Source organism: Zeus faber (assembly GCF_960531495.2).
Source record: "Zeus faber genome assembly, chromosome: 1".
Classification (NCBI taxonomy): Eukaryota; Metazoa; Chordata; class Actinopteri; order Zeiformes; family Zeidae; genus Zeus; species Zeus faber.
Genome location: NC_137193.1, coordinates 12823738 through 12838459, shown reverse-complemented (window position 1 = coordinate 12838459; position 14722 = coordinate 12823738).

The following is a 14722-nucleotide window of genomic DNA, read 5'->3' as shown; positions in this document are numbered from 1 at the left end:
AAAGAGAGAGAGACAAAAGAACAAACAGAGCGGCGACTTATATTTCACACAGCACTGAAAATAAAATTGAAATACTAGCTTATAAATGTTTATAAGAGACAAAAGCATCCATTTAACACTGAGCGTGTGGCCGTAGCCAGTTTATACACACACACACACACACACACACACACACAAACACACACCTCTAAAAGTGAGGTCCAAGTAAATACACCTTGTAAGTGAGAGCCCGTGTTTCTGGTGCACTTCAAAACCTAAAAACTGTCAATTCGAAGACTGGTCCTCACAAATATATGATAAAAACATGCAGGCGCGCGCGCACACACACACACACACGCGCGCACACACACACACACACACACACACACACACACACAGTATCAGTACAAGAATGTGTGTGTATCAAAGTGAGGTGCGAGTAAATACGCCTGGTTAGTGAGGATCCATGTTTCTGGTGCAATTCTAAACAAAAGAATAGTCAGTTTAGAGACCGGTCCTCACAAGTATAGTAAAACAAACACACACACACATACGAGGACGTGGTCACATCCCTGAGGATCTGCGGGCGAAAACGATCAATGCCTTTTAATTACCAGGGGCCCACAGCAGAGGTCGATTCAGCTGACGAGAAGCAGAGGGAGAGAGAGAGAGCGAGAGCGAGAGCGAGAGAGAGAGAGAGGGGTAGACATGGAGTGGGGGTGGGGTGGGGGTTTAGAGGTGTGCCAGACCATGATAGATATCCGTTTCCTCCAGGCAAACCTACCTTGGGGCTGCGTCGTCAGGCTTGATTAATCCTGCCAAGCCACTTACGCTCAGAACACCGGCTGCTGCTTAGCGAGAGGCGGCCGCCACGGTCACGGGGTTAAGTGGACACAGGGCGCGGGGCCTGAGTAACACACCCTTCCAGCCCAATAAGTCAAAGGGCTGCGGCGCTGCTGCTTCCCAGTTTCCAAATTGAGTCGGGACCGATTGGTTATCTCGACGGTAATACAGTTTGGGATGGATCCCAAACCCTCTTGGTCGTCTGCTGTGGAAAGCTCTACTCCAGGTCCACTCCCTCATGATGGAATGAAGGAGTCAAGTGTGCCAGCAGCACTTCTGGAATCCCACAAGGGAAATACACCTTCCAGCATCTCAAAAGGTGTTTATTTCTTATTTATTTGTGGTATTTTTAAGCTAAATGGATTGGGTCTTGATGACGAGTAAAAATAAAAAGCGAGATGTTGTTTGTGTTGAATGCAACGTTTGGAACTATCTTCCCATGCGTAAGTACTTATAAGTCCGCTGGAAAAAAACTCAATGCGTCGGTGCTGTCGTGAAGCCAGGTCAGTCAATTATAGTGAATTTCCGAAAAAAAAAAAGAAAAAAAAAAAGGAACTGGACTTTAGGGTCCGTCGAACATGTACAGTATGTATTAAAATAAACGTCACTTTAAAATACCTACTATAAGGGCTTTTTAAAGAGGAAAACTCCCTACACCATTGCGGTATGCTTTGGATTTTCCTCCATTCATGTTTGATTTTTGCATAATATTACCTAATTTATGCTCAAGGTGAAATGTGCGTATGCATTTCTACTCATGCCTTAATTCAAGGCACAGAGGCCATTTTACACAAAGTGTGCATGCAACCAATTTACAACCTTATCCACCTGTGGGATTGTCGTGGTCAAAATTTCCAAATCCGGAATGATGCGATGAAACTGGAACTTTGAGCTACGGAGACTTTATTGGACGGTTTGAGAAGCTCATAAAACTAAAAACCTAAAAACCTTATAGGTCGACAAGCGACACACCCCCCTTTGCGGGCGGTCCCTCCTTCGCTATTTCCCATCCCTCGAGTATCTAGTTTCAGACTCCCCGCTGTGTGTGCGCCAGATTAACCGTTTCAGTGCCGGTTTCTAACTGGTTGCGTAGTTACACCCAGTGTCTCTAGAAATGTTTTAATTTTGGCTCTGACTGATCAATGAAACTGTATTTCATAATTACCCACAATATGAATGATAGTAATGTACATAAATACATTTATGTAATGTATACTGTAGTAGACACACATATAGTTTTGCTATCGAGGATTAGTTCAATCTGTAATGTTATAGTTATAGTAGTATAGTTATACTTAGTATGTTAAAGTTGGATCCATTAAACGTCCATCTTATTGCTCAGCATTATCACAATTGAATTCCAAAGTGCACTCATTAAGATTTAACAGATATTCAGCTTTTCCTACACGGCGCCATGAATTCATTATCACATGTTTTGTTTCTTGCGCTCTCACCATTTCTGGGTGCTTGTGAAATGTTTATGACCGGTGACATGCTGCCTGAGCATTTATATTTCACTGTATGAGACAGTGGATGGATAATTACATTGGGGGGATTTTTATGTAGCGGCTCCAAAGCAAAAAAAAGACCCAGTAAACAGTAGTACTCCCTCCCATTGAAAGGAAAACGCATCCGCTCCCCCAGAGGCAATCTTAATGATTTAGAGGCCTCAAGCGGGACATTACATTACATTATGTAATTTAACAGGCCAAAGGGACTTACAATAATAATTGTGGTGTGGGCTTGCCATGCTTTGAGCAGCCACACTGACATGGATCTAGGTGATCGGGATCAGAGTGGCTGCATACGTGTTGCTCGTTTGTTGGTCTTACACACTCAGGATAGGAGCCCTGTCATGACACATGTCTGACATCTGCTCCCTGCTAATTCCAACTGGTGAACTCTCTACAATAAACTGGTGTTTACAACCTCTGTGTCTCTGTGCAGGAGCTCCCTGAAAGGCCACTGATAGGAGAAACTGCCAAAATAAAATAATAATAATAATAATAATATTTATTCATAAAATAATTCTAACTCAGAAGAAGACAATGGGACAAGAATAACATTATAAATACATTCAAAACTATTTGAAATACTACATTAAAGAGAGTCATTTGCTTTTTTTGTTTTCAACTCTATCTGCAGCGACTCCCCTGAACCAAGACAGAAAGTGTTCAAACTCTTTTATTAGAAACTGTATTGATCCTGGTAGTACTCCTACATGTTAATACAAATTGATTTATTTTAATAGAAACCATTGGAAAACTTTTTCCTGTTACCTCATGAATGAATAATTCCAGATGAAATGATACTTTTTTGTTCAAGATTGTACACAGATTATATCCTTTCAACTCCATAATATGTAAATTGTGAGGACTTATTGAGGACAATCAGCAAACCCTGAAGTTTGTTTTTTTTGTATTTTTTTTTCCTTCTTGTTTATCTATTTTTATTTATGTGATTGTACATATTTCACGGACATTTTCCATTTTATACCTGATTTGGTATATACACCATATGATATAGACAGGTAATGGGCAAATTCCTCTGTCCGTCTGTTTATCAGTGGTGTGAAAAGTACGTACACATTTAACTGAAGTGAAAGTACCAATACTCTGACATAACATAACTTGGCAGTGGTGCGCACGGAGCATTTTAGGGCTACGGGCGAAAATCCATCATCGGCGAGAAGCTGGAACGCTGCAGAACTCTGTGGTGTGATGGGTTCAGATGCTGCCTTTCAGTGCTGCTGTCACAGGTTCAAGTTCTTCCTCACAAGTCGCGGCCGTTGTTCCGTGGAAATCAGACAACTGGAGGAGACAACGTTGTTCGGTGAGACTGCAGGGAGACATTTGAAACCTCGAGGGCGCGTTTAAAGGCGCCCAGACATGAGGCCTGGCGGTGTGATTTTTCAGATACTCACTTCAAAGGTTGAAAGTTGTGAATTTTTCCATCCACGTCCTGTTCCTTGAATCGATGCCTGGTGACATTTTAAAGTCCGGCCCCGAGGCCTCGACGGGCTGTGAAGGGTAACCGGTGGCAGGACGTTTCGGACGCTGCCCTCACAGGTTCAAGTCCAGATTTTTCCATCCAAGTCCTGAAGCCTAGAGCAAATTATCGGAGGAGACAACCAAGCTCAGTAAGACGCATTGGCTCAAAAAGATCAGTCCTTGGATGAGCGGCTCCAAAAAGGTGGCTGCACACAGCTTTCTCTTGGAAAACCCGCCCAGCACCGTTCCCGGAGGGGTGCATAGACCCCTGCCCCAGACCCACCGCAGCGGGACTTGTCGCGTTCCGACTACTGGCGCGGAGAGGGAGTCAAACCTGCCGCTCGCCACACGTCCAGGGACATCTTGGTACACGATCACCACGCCATCACACCACTGGTTTGTCTTCACACCCAGCCCTGCTCTCGGGGCGCTTTTCAACTCGCCCACGGGCTTTCGCCTTTCAAAATACGCACTCAGATTGGAACCCCGATCCTGAAATTCTTTCGCTTGAGGCAGGTCAACTCTTTGCGATATGTCTGTTTTAGGATCAGATTTTTAATATATTTTATCACAGCAATTATGAGTAATTTTATACAATATCAATGACAAAATGTTTTAATATTCGATTTTCAAACAACCCCACACATTGAATTGTATAATAATGTAATTTATCATACTAGGTCTTGTACTGATGATAATCCTTGTAGTGCCGTGTAACAAGTTCATTATTACTTTTGCTTATTCACCTGGTTTATTTGTCTGATGTAATGAAATCAGACGACATACGGACATTTGGTCTGCAGTGTTGTAGGCATGGACTAAAATAAAAGATCTGAGAGTCGCAAGCCCCGCAGCTTGTGAGAATTCCATTCATGTAAAGAGCCAAACTTTTCGCCACTAAAGTCCTGACTCTGCAAGTGCGTGTCTCCTGTCCTCTGCCCACCATGTCTGTGTCCAATCTGCACGTTGTGTAATGGGCCTTTTTTCCCCTCATTCTAATTAGTGGGACACTAATGGGATGTGAGAAATAACAATAAAAAGATAAAAAATCCACACAAATATACGAGGCTCCCTAGCTCACGGTGCCTGTGGTCACCCCACTCACCAAGCATTACAAAAAAAATCTTTCAAAGAAACCTTGGATATAAATGCCAGTCTTTGTGGAACTACCGGAGCGCTGACCAAAGCCAAATTGAGTCAACTGACCAAATTAGGCCACGACTCCTTCACATAGTGAAGGAACCAAAACAAAGCCACGCCGGCAATAATGTATTTAAGGTTGTTGGGAACAGAATTTTCCTTCTGGGAGCAACTACACAAGTGTTTATGATAATCCTCTAAAAAGGTCCTATGTGTGTTGGTTTAGTATCCTAATTGCCATGTCTGAACTGGAACATCCTTGTAACTTGCCAATTAAAAGACAAAGCCATCGATTGATCAAGTGATATTCAACACCCTTAATTCCAACTATACCATAAACCGATTGTCACTGGTCCCATCTGGCCACCCATTAAAAATCTCTCCTGGGGGCACATTCACTGTAAAAAACAGTGAATAAACACACCACATATAGGTGAGTGGCTTGTAAACTGACTTTGGCCATTGCAGAGTCAGCCTGTGTCTTTACAGTAAGTGGCCCTAAGCGACGGTGCAGGGGGGCGGTGGGGGGCATTTACTACACCAGTGCTGTAGTAATTTACTTCATTCCACATTTACTACAGCACTGCTGTAGTAAATGTGGAATGTTCACTCTCCCTTACGCTCCACTGAATGTGGCCTTTTCCTGTTTCTCCAAATAAAAAAACAAAAACTGTGTTTTTATTATTTTGGATGAATTTATTTTACTCCTTTTCCTATTTTAACAAAGCAAAAAAAGCACATCATCAGAATCAGCTTTATTCGCCAAGTATGTTCACATACATACCGGGAATTTGACTCTATATACACAATATATACTATACAGGTACTCCTCACTTGACAACCTACCTGTTTAACGACCGTTTGGACTTAAACTAACCAGTCTATATTGTGCGCGTACAATACCAAGCATCTCATCAAATCACCCTTTATATACTATATACTATATACACTACACATATTCTATATACACTATGTATACTATGTATACTATATACACTATATATACACAATGTAAACTATATACACCGGGGTGCCTACACCTTGTGGCTTACAAACTACTTTTAAAATGACCAGGTCAAAATTTTTATTTATATATATACTGAGTATACTTTATATATACACAATATATGTTGGCATACCTTGAATCACTGCATAAACCCTTTCAGCCCAATACAATAAAATATATTTATGGTCACTACCTTACTCTGATGACTTGCACTGAATGGAGTCGGCCAGGGTTGCATAGTGCAGACAGTAGCTGCTGGTAGCCAGCCTCAAGCAGGCTTCCAAATGATCATCAGTCACAGTGGAACGGTATTTGGACTTAATAATCTTCATGTGGGAAAAGGCTGACTCGTATAAATAAGTAGAGCCGAATAATGCAGTCAAGGAGGTAGCACATTTCCTCATGTTTGGGTACTTTTCCTCTGTGACTTAGTTCCAAAACTGTCCATGAGCCCAGGACTGAATGTCAGCCTGCAGTGTTAACATCTCATCCTGCAGTGCAGGCGAGTTCAGGTGAAACAGTTAAATGGGCAGCACATAAAGGTAGCGATTAGCTAGAGTAGAGCAAAGTCTTGAAACTGTTTGTCAAAGTCTGACAGACACGTTTCAATCTGCTCTGTGTCGCGCGCACTGACAAGTTGCACAGACGCCTTCCCTTGGGTCTCCAGCTCTGATGCGAGGTTTTGAAAGTTCCCCAAATCATGGCGCTGCAGCTTTGAGGACAGAAGTTGCGTTTTTCATTTGAAAGCATTAACTGAACTGATCATGTTGACCACGGTTTTGTCTTTTCCTTGCAGCACTAAATTGAGCTCTGTTGTTCTGTGTTGTTCTGCTCCTGGATCTAAGTGCTGCCTTTGACACAGAATGGGGCGGCCTATCTGGCCCAGTTCTAAACTGGTTCAAAACCTACCTACAGGACAGGCAGTCCTTTGTGTCCATTGGAGATTTTGTGTCGAACAAAGTGGATATTATATGTGGAGTGCCCCAAGGTTCGATTTAGGGCCCATTATTGTTTAAACTCTACTGAATATGCTTCCACTTGCACATATTGTAAAGAAACACAAAATAAAGTACCATAATTATGCAGATGATTCACAATTGTACATATCCCCATCTCCTGATGACTTACTCCACATACACTCCCTCACTCAGTGTTATAATGATATTAATGTATGGATGTCACAGAACTTTTCACAATTGAACAAAGATAAAACAGAAATACTCATCTTTGGTGCAAGGGCTCAAAGACAGAAAAATGCTCATCTCAGTTCTCTGTCCCTAGAAAGCAAGAATGAAGCCAAAAATATGGGTGTAATCATAGGCGGCGATCTAAATTTTTGTGTGCGCGCTGCATGCTGTGAGATCTGTTTATTCAGCACCGACTGTTCTTATGATTGCGCAGACATTTTCTGCTACTGTTTCTTTTGTTGCTGTTGTTGCTGCTGTTTTTGTTCTGTTGTTGCTGCTGCTGTTGCTGCTGCTGCTATTGCTGCTGCTGCTGCCATTGCTTTTGTGTGTGTGTATTTCTATGTTGTGAGATTAGGGTTAGTGCTGCTGTTTCTGTTGTTGCTGCTGTTGCTGTTTCTGTTGTGAGATTACAGTGAGAGGATCATAAGAATGAAAACTTGACCCATAACTTATGGATGCTAATTAAAGCACCATCACTGGATTGAGATGAGATGGTGCACACTGTTGAAATTTCCGGTTCCAGTGAGAGCTACCCCTTCCGGTTCTCGTTACGTTTTTGTGTGTGTGTTACTTCGTTGAATCATTTCCCAACTTTACCTGATTTTGGATTAGGGTTTTCAGATAGTTTGCACTGTGATATCCTTACAATTTCCTGGTTTTGAGCCTCGCCTGAACTATTTTTGGGGATTTTGGAACGTGGACTATGGCTTGGCAAGCACTCGGCTAGCACTAGTTGCTGCTGCTGTTCTGTTGCTCGTAACAGCTGCTGGTAACAGCTTTTTGTTGTTGTTGTTTCTGTTGCTGCCGCTGTTGTTGCTGCTGTTGTTTTTGTTGTAATTGCTTTTGTTGTTATTTGTGTGTGTGTGTGTGTGTGTGTTTTCTATGTTGTGAGACGTGTGTGTGTGCTCTGTATGCTGTGAGATCTGTTTTCCTTCCGCACTGACAGTTATGATTGCACAGACATTTTCTGCTGCTGTTTCTGTTGTTGCAGCTGTTTCTGTCGTTGTTTCTGTTTATGCTGCGGTTGCCGTAGCTGCAGTTTCTGCGGCTGATGTTTCTGTTGTTTTTTTCTGTTGTTGCTTCCATTATTGCTGCTGCTGTTGTTTTTGATGTTGTTTCAGTTGTTACTGCTGGAGTATTTTCTGCTGTTTTGGTTATTGCTGCTGCTGTAGTAGTGTTTGTTGTTTCTGTTCCTTTTGTTGTTTCTGTTTCTTTTGTTGTTTCTGTTTTTGCTGCTGTTTGTTTCTGTTGTTGCTGCTGTTTGTTTCTGTTGTTTCTGCTGTTTCTGTTATTGCTGCTGCTGTTGTTTCTGTTGTTGCTGCTGTTGTAGTTGTTTTTGCTGTTGTTTTTGTTGTTGCTGCTGGTGTTGCCGCTGCAATTGTTTTCTGTTCTTTCTGCTGCTGTTGTTGCAACAGTGGTTATAGTTGCGTTTGTTGTTGATGCTGCTTTTGTTGTTGCTGTTGTATCAGGCGCATTTTTTTGAAATGACCAACTGACAACAATGTTCTTTCTTGAATTGTATTTTTGTAAAGCGCATTGTGTAGACCTAGTATGAAATGCACTTTATAAATAAAGTGTGACGACTATATATGCTATATACACTGTATACATCTCATCACCCTTCTCAGTCTTGTTTCTGCAGTCTGTCAGTATTCACTACACTAGCGTTCGCAATTACCTAAGTGTGAAATAACACAGGTCCTTGTTTATCGACCAATTTGATTAACGACCTGATCGTAGAAACGGAACCCGGTCGGTAAGTGAGGAGTACCTGTATATACACACCGTGTTTTGGTTTATGTTGACAATATGTTAAAAAACTGTTTAGCCTCCCATGTACAGTCAGTGTTCCGTGTTCCAGGTTTTTTGCACAGGGATTGTCTCTGACACTGTGCCTGGTTGAAGTGTTCATCACAGCGACAGCCTGTGGGAAGAAGCTGTTCTTGTGTCTGCTTGTTTTAGCATGCAGTGTAGTGTAGCGCCTACCAGAGAGGAGGAGTTGGAACAGGTTGCATCCAGGGTGTGATGGGCCTGCAGTGATGTTTCCTGCCCGTTTCCTTACTCTGGACACATACAAGTCCTGAATGGAGGGCAGGTTGGCACATACCATACGTATATAACATACATACGTCATACCACTCATATTAGCTGAGAACACATACACTCGCGCATATATCTTACTTTGAACAACCCTCCACCAGATCATGGTCTGCGGGGCAGGAGGGATGTGAGTGGTTCGGGTTCGACTTGCTTGGAAGACCCGCACCTCCACGCCCTGCAATTTTAAATGCCATTACCAACAGCACACATTGAGAGCTGGGGTTTCTGGGTTGGCGAGCCCTTTGCTCCCGTTGTGTGCGCGGGTGCCAGGGGCTCACATGTCTGGCTGTGTGCGGGCCTCAGGGTCTCCTCGCACTCCCTGGGACTGGGTTATGCTCCCGCGGTCTGGGTGTGGGGGTTGTTCCGCGGGCTTCCAGCTTCTCTGGGGTCTGTTTTGAGGCTGCAGTGCGGCATGCTTGGGGCTTTCCTGCATCCGTGGGGTGTCTGTACGGCTGCAGGACTCAGGGATGGCTGCGGGGCCTTTTTCGCTGCTTGGAGGCGCTACGATATAATTCTGAACTCATACACCAGAATTAATTGGGATAAGCCCGTAGACAGACTAATGTACAGACTGATGGAGGGGCACACTGGAGCGCTGCCAGTGTGATGGTGTGGAAGCGTTTCTGTTCATGTTTTTCGTTTCATACACACTCTTTCTAAAAGGCCGCTCCGTCTCTTCTCTATCTTTTCTACTTGCCACTCACTGTAGCGCTCACACTCATACTCCTCCTGGTAACATCACTCTTTCCCCCTCATTTACTGCCATAACATGCCAGGAAGAGGCCATGTGCAGATTTCCAGTTTACCTGGACTTTATTAACTCTTCTGTTGATACATGTCTGACGTTTCTATGTTTGCATTTTCCATGTACATGTTTGTTTCTATGATTATTAGTCTCACCCGTGGTAATTCTTTCCCTCTTGGAGTAGTGACTAAGTTGTTTAAGACCACAACATGGTAAGTTAACCAAAGAGGGAGATGGTGGCGGTTCTGTGAAAAAAAAAAAAAACAAGTGCGTTGATTAAAATTGGCCTGTGGCCCAGAATGGTTAGGGCAGGGAGTGGTCGCTTGAATCTCTCAACTAAATCTATTACATAAATATGAATTAAATATCAATACATTTAAATTTCCACCGACTTAACTGATGATTTGAATATGGCAAAATGGTCAATATTGAAGAGGTGCAGTCTGGATGGTGCAAAGTGTCCGGGTTTGAGTCCGGACGGTGAAAAGTGGTGCCAGGAGCCAACTCACAAAACCTTCCGTGGGCTGGGTTGCATCGGCTGCGTGGAGACGCCCGGCGCCTCCCAGGTTCACAACCTCGGCTCCTTCCGGGTTGCTGCTCTGCATTCAGGGCCGCTGTAAACTCGCATCACCGGTCCGTGTGGACAATGGAGGCTCAGCAAACCTCCGGTGGTTGCCCTGTGCAACACTACCCGTGTAAATTGGTCCTTGTATTGTATGCCAGCCCCCCCTCACCCCAATCCCCCACCCTGTCAGTCCCAAGCATGCACTGAAAAAAAACCCTAAACCCGCCTCTTCACAGCCACTTTGGAAGAAAGCTTCTGGACGGTCGTGGAAGCTGATGGTGCAAAACAACTGCCATTGTCAAGATATTTTCTTTTGGCGACTATCAAAATGGCATTCGGGCCATTATGTACCTCAGACATCCACTTAGATACCTGAGCTCCCACAGCTATGGAGCCTGGAGTAGAACAATTTAAATTCCCTTTTCTATAACCCAGCAGGGAAGGGTCCATAAGGAGGCTACCTGAATAAACAAAAAGAAACCCAAAACAGAATAACCAATGGTGATTACAGTTATTGACTGTGATTACCGACGGGCTGTTATTGGATTTCAGAATAAAGAAAGTGAAGCAGTGACTCACGGAGCGTTCACCTGCTTATGGGGTCTCGAGCACGTTCAGTTCGTACCCGTTCCCAGTTCGCAACTTCAGGAAAATCCAACGGCAGCCCTCAGTAGTGACACGGCTCTTTTTGGGGGGGCCGGGGGGGGGGGGGCAGACATGTCAGACATGTCAGATATTCGTTTGTCGCCACGACCGCTGCTCCTGCTGCGCTCGCCCGCCAGCAGCACAAACACATATGGCAACGCGGCGGCGTTCGGTCCCCGCCGCCTTTCATTTTGCCATCCATCACTCAGGGAAGGTAGAACTGGGACACGCCTTGATCTTTCCCTGCAGCAGATTTGAGGGAGGCTTGTTGCCTTCCTGTGCCACACAGGAAAGGCTTACTTTTCCAACTCACGTCTGACTTTCCTCAATCCTTCACTGTACTTCGAGTGATAACTTTCCCAAATGACTGAAAATGTAACTTAACCTAGTTTAAGCACTTCGATTCAACATATTATTGCCCTTTTACGGCCAAAGACAACTGTTAATAACTGCCTATCAGACATGCATAAGGTACATCTGGCCTCTCCTCATCTGTAGCTGCATCCCAGAATTCCATACAAAATGTCTGAAGTTATCCCTCGCTCGCTGTCCTTTTTTTGTGAATGTTCATCCATATTGACAGTTTACTGACCCCAACGAGACCATGACACCAACAAAGGAAACAGCATATACAGTAGAGGAGCACAGTCATGAACACAAATACATTGAAAAGCTGTTTCTTACAGTACCTGCAAAAAAAAAAAAAAGAAAAAACCCAAATAAATCAAAAACAGATTTCAAACGAAATAATCTCACGGATTACCACTTTAACCAAAATGATATTTCTAATCAGATCAAGATTTTCCACCATGATTCATCATATATTTGAGTGTGTTCAATTCTTTAAAGTTCAAACCCTCCCTGTGATTGGTATTGCCGACTACATTTTGGTTTTTAACTGCGGTGCTTTGGTAGAGGACCATGCTGCCACCGGGACCTTGTCCCTGGAGAGTGGAGGCGGATCCATACATTGATAAGCAGCAGCTCAGTGCTTTATCAATATGACAGCCGCTAACAAGCTTCTGAAAAAAACAACCGAAGTAATTGCATTTGATGAAATCCGATTTCCGCTGAACGCTTTCGAAGCGACATTCAAAATGAGCATTCCATTTTTCCTCAATATATAACTTTATTTAAAATAATGTTACAATTTATTACTCTACATGACATTTTAATCCATTATTCTTTTCTTTTTTTTTCTTACATTGGTTAGTAAACCATTTGTTTTTCAGATATAAAACTCTCCATTTTGCATCTCTGTATCAGCTGTTAATTCATGTCTTTAGACAGATGAGTAAATGTGACTACTTACATGTGGTTACCTCCATCCTGACCCATACAGAACCTTTCTACACAGATGAAGGACTGACAGCGGCCTACACAGGGCATCTGCAGGTATCAGTGAATTCAAAAACACTTTCAACTCATTTCAGACCAAATTGGCGGACATCGGTTCTTTTTCATCTTCATTGGTCAATGTCCATGTTTTTTTTTTTTTTTTCTCCTTACAAATCTATAATCATAAATTTTTTCATAATTAATAGCAAACAATTGAACACCCCTAAAAAATGTATTACAAATTAATACAATTTAAGGCCTTGATGTTTACTAAATTTATTGATTTCCTATAATTTTCAGAATTGTGATAACCTGCATAGACTCTGCTACACAACAAACAATTTCACTTATCTGTAAAACTGCTGAAATAAATTCAGTTTGCGTTAAAGAAACAGGAGTGCATTTTATCCAAAGGATATACTTTTTTTTTTTTTAACAATAATTTACAAGTTATGTTAAACACAAAGACAAACAAAGCTTGGGTTTTATTCCTAACAAGTCTCACTGTCTACGTTGGATGGAAAAGCCCTGTGCTGCCGAGTATGAAACAAATTACATATCTACACAATGGCTAACACTTACAAAACAAAACAACACTTCTATCGACGCGCATTGTTAGTCACAAGGAAGCATCAGTTTGAATGGAAAAAGCCGGGAGCTAATGCCCTTGAAATTGGCATGTGCAGTCAAGAGCTCTGACAAACTCCAATTTCAGACAAAAGCCCTGATGTGGAGACACGTGGCGGCTGCCGCGCCCCTCTAAAGTACTGGGTCTGAGAGGCCTCAATAACACCACTTAAACAGCTGATGAGAGAAGGGGAGGGGGGCTTGAAATACATTCTCCTAAAAAAAACAAAACCCCCCCCAAAAAAAACACCCTTCATATATAAGCCGAGGCAACGGTTTCAAAACCTCAAGCACGGTCGTAGAGTTTGGCTGCACAAATGGGGCCGGCCACACCGAAACACACTTCCTTACGTCCCTGTCATCTACCTGCTTGTTGCAGCTCCCGTTACTGTCCAAGTAAAAAATAAAAATAAATAAAATAAAATAACCCCAACGACGACCGAAATGTTCCTGACTGCATAATCGGGCGCAACCCGCTGACGTAACAACTGCGCGGGGACAAAGGAGGAAGTTGGATAAAGGTGAACGCGGCTCGAAAGAACGCTAGGCTGTCTGAGGCGGCCGACGAGACAAAAGGTTCTGTCGACGCGGCGCTGCCACGGCAACCGCATCCCTCCGCAGCAATAGGAAGCGAATGTGGGGCGCAGAGGATCGTCATGCCAGCGCACGCACGCACACACACACACACACACGTATATAAACGTCACACTTGGGCTCCTTCTCGTGTGTCATCCATCTCTAAATTGGCCATTACTGCAGCCGTCAGGAGGGCCGGCCTTTCAAACGGCACAATACCAAACTCTGGCTCTGGCCTCCGTGTGACTCTGCATCACCTGCCAGAGACCTTGCAGAGAGTGTGATCACATTGTTCTGTGTGTGTGTGTGTGTGTGTGTGTGTGTGTGTGTGTGTGTGTGTGTGTGTGTGTGTGTGTGTGTGTGTACACCACACAAGGAGCTCTACGAGTGTTGCCCTGAGGAAGCGGAATGTCCTCCATTTGTCTTAATCTGTCGACTATCGCACGGACACAGATCCCCGCTCTGACCGGCCAGCTCCCACACTGACAGGCTCATCAAACGTCCAATCAGTGTGTAAACACTTTTTACCCAATGAGAGAGCGAGAGAGAGAGAGATCAGACAGACAGACAGACACAGTGAATTGAAAACAAAAGCGTGATTCCTATGTTGGTCTCATATGCTTTAACTATTCTGAAACGTGACTGTGACTTTGAAAAAAAAAAAAAAAAAAAAAATAGACCTGAAATATTATTAGTTTCAAGTTTTGCAACATTTCCACAGAAAATTAGGTGAGTGAAGTATTTAGTAAGGTATGTACTCTAATTGCCCCGTGTTAGATAAATAAAGCACCGTGGAATTAAATAAAACTCAGAATAAATTAAAATAAAAACCATTCATCCAACCACTCTCTCTCTCTAAACATGTGGGCTTCGATAGTAAATGGGGAACACTGTCATACACTCGAAGCAGGCATTCCTTTTAAACCGAAGGAAAATCAAACTAAAACTAAAATGAGAACTATTAAAAAAATGCTGTGTTAT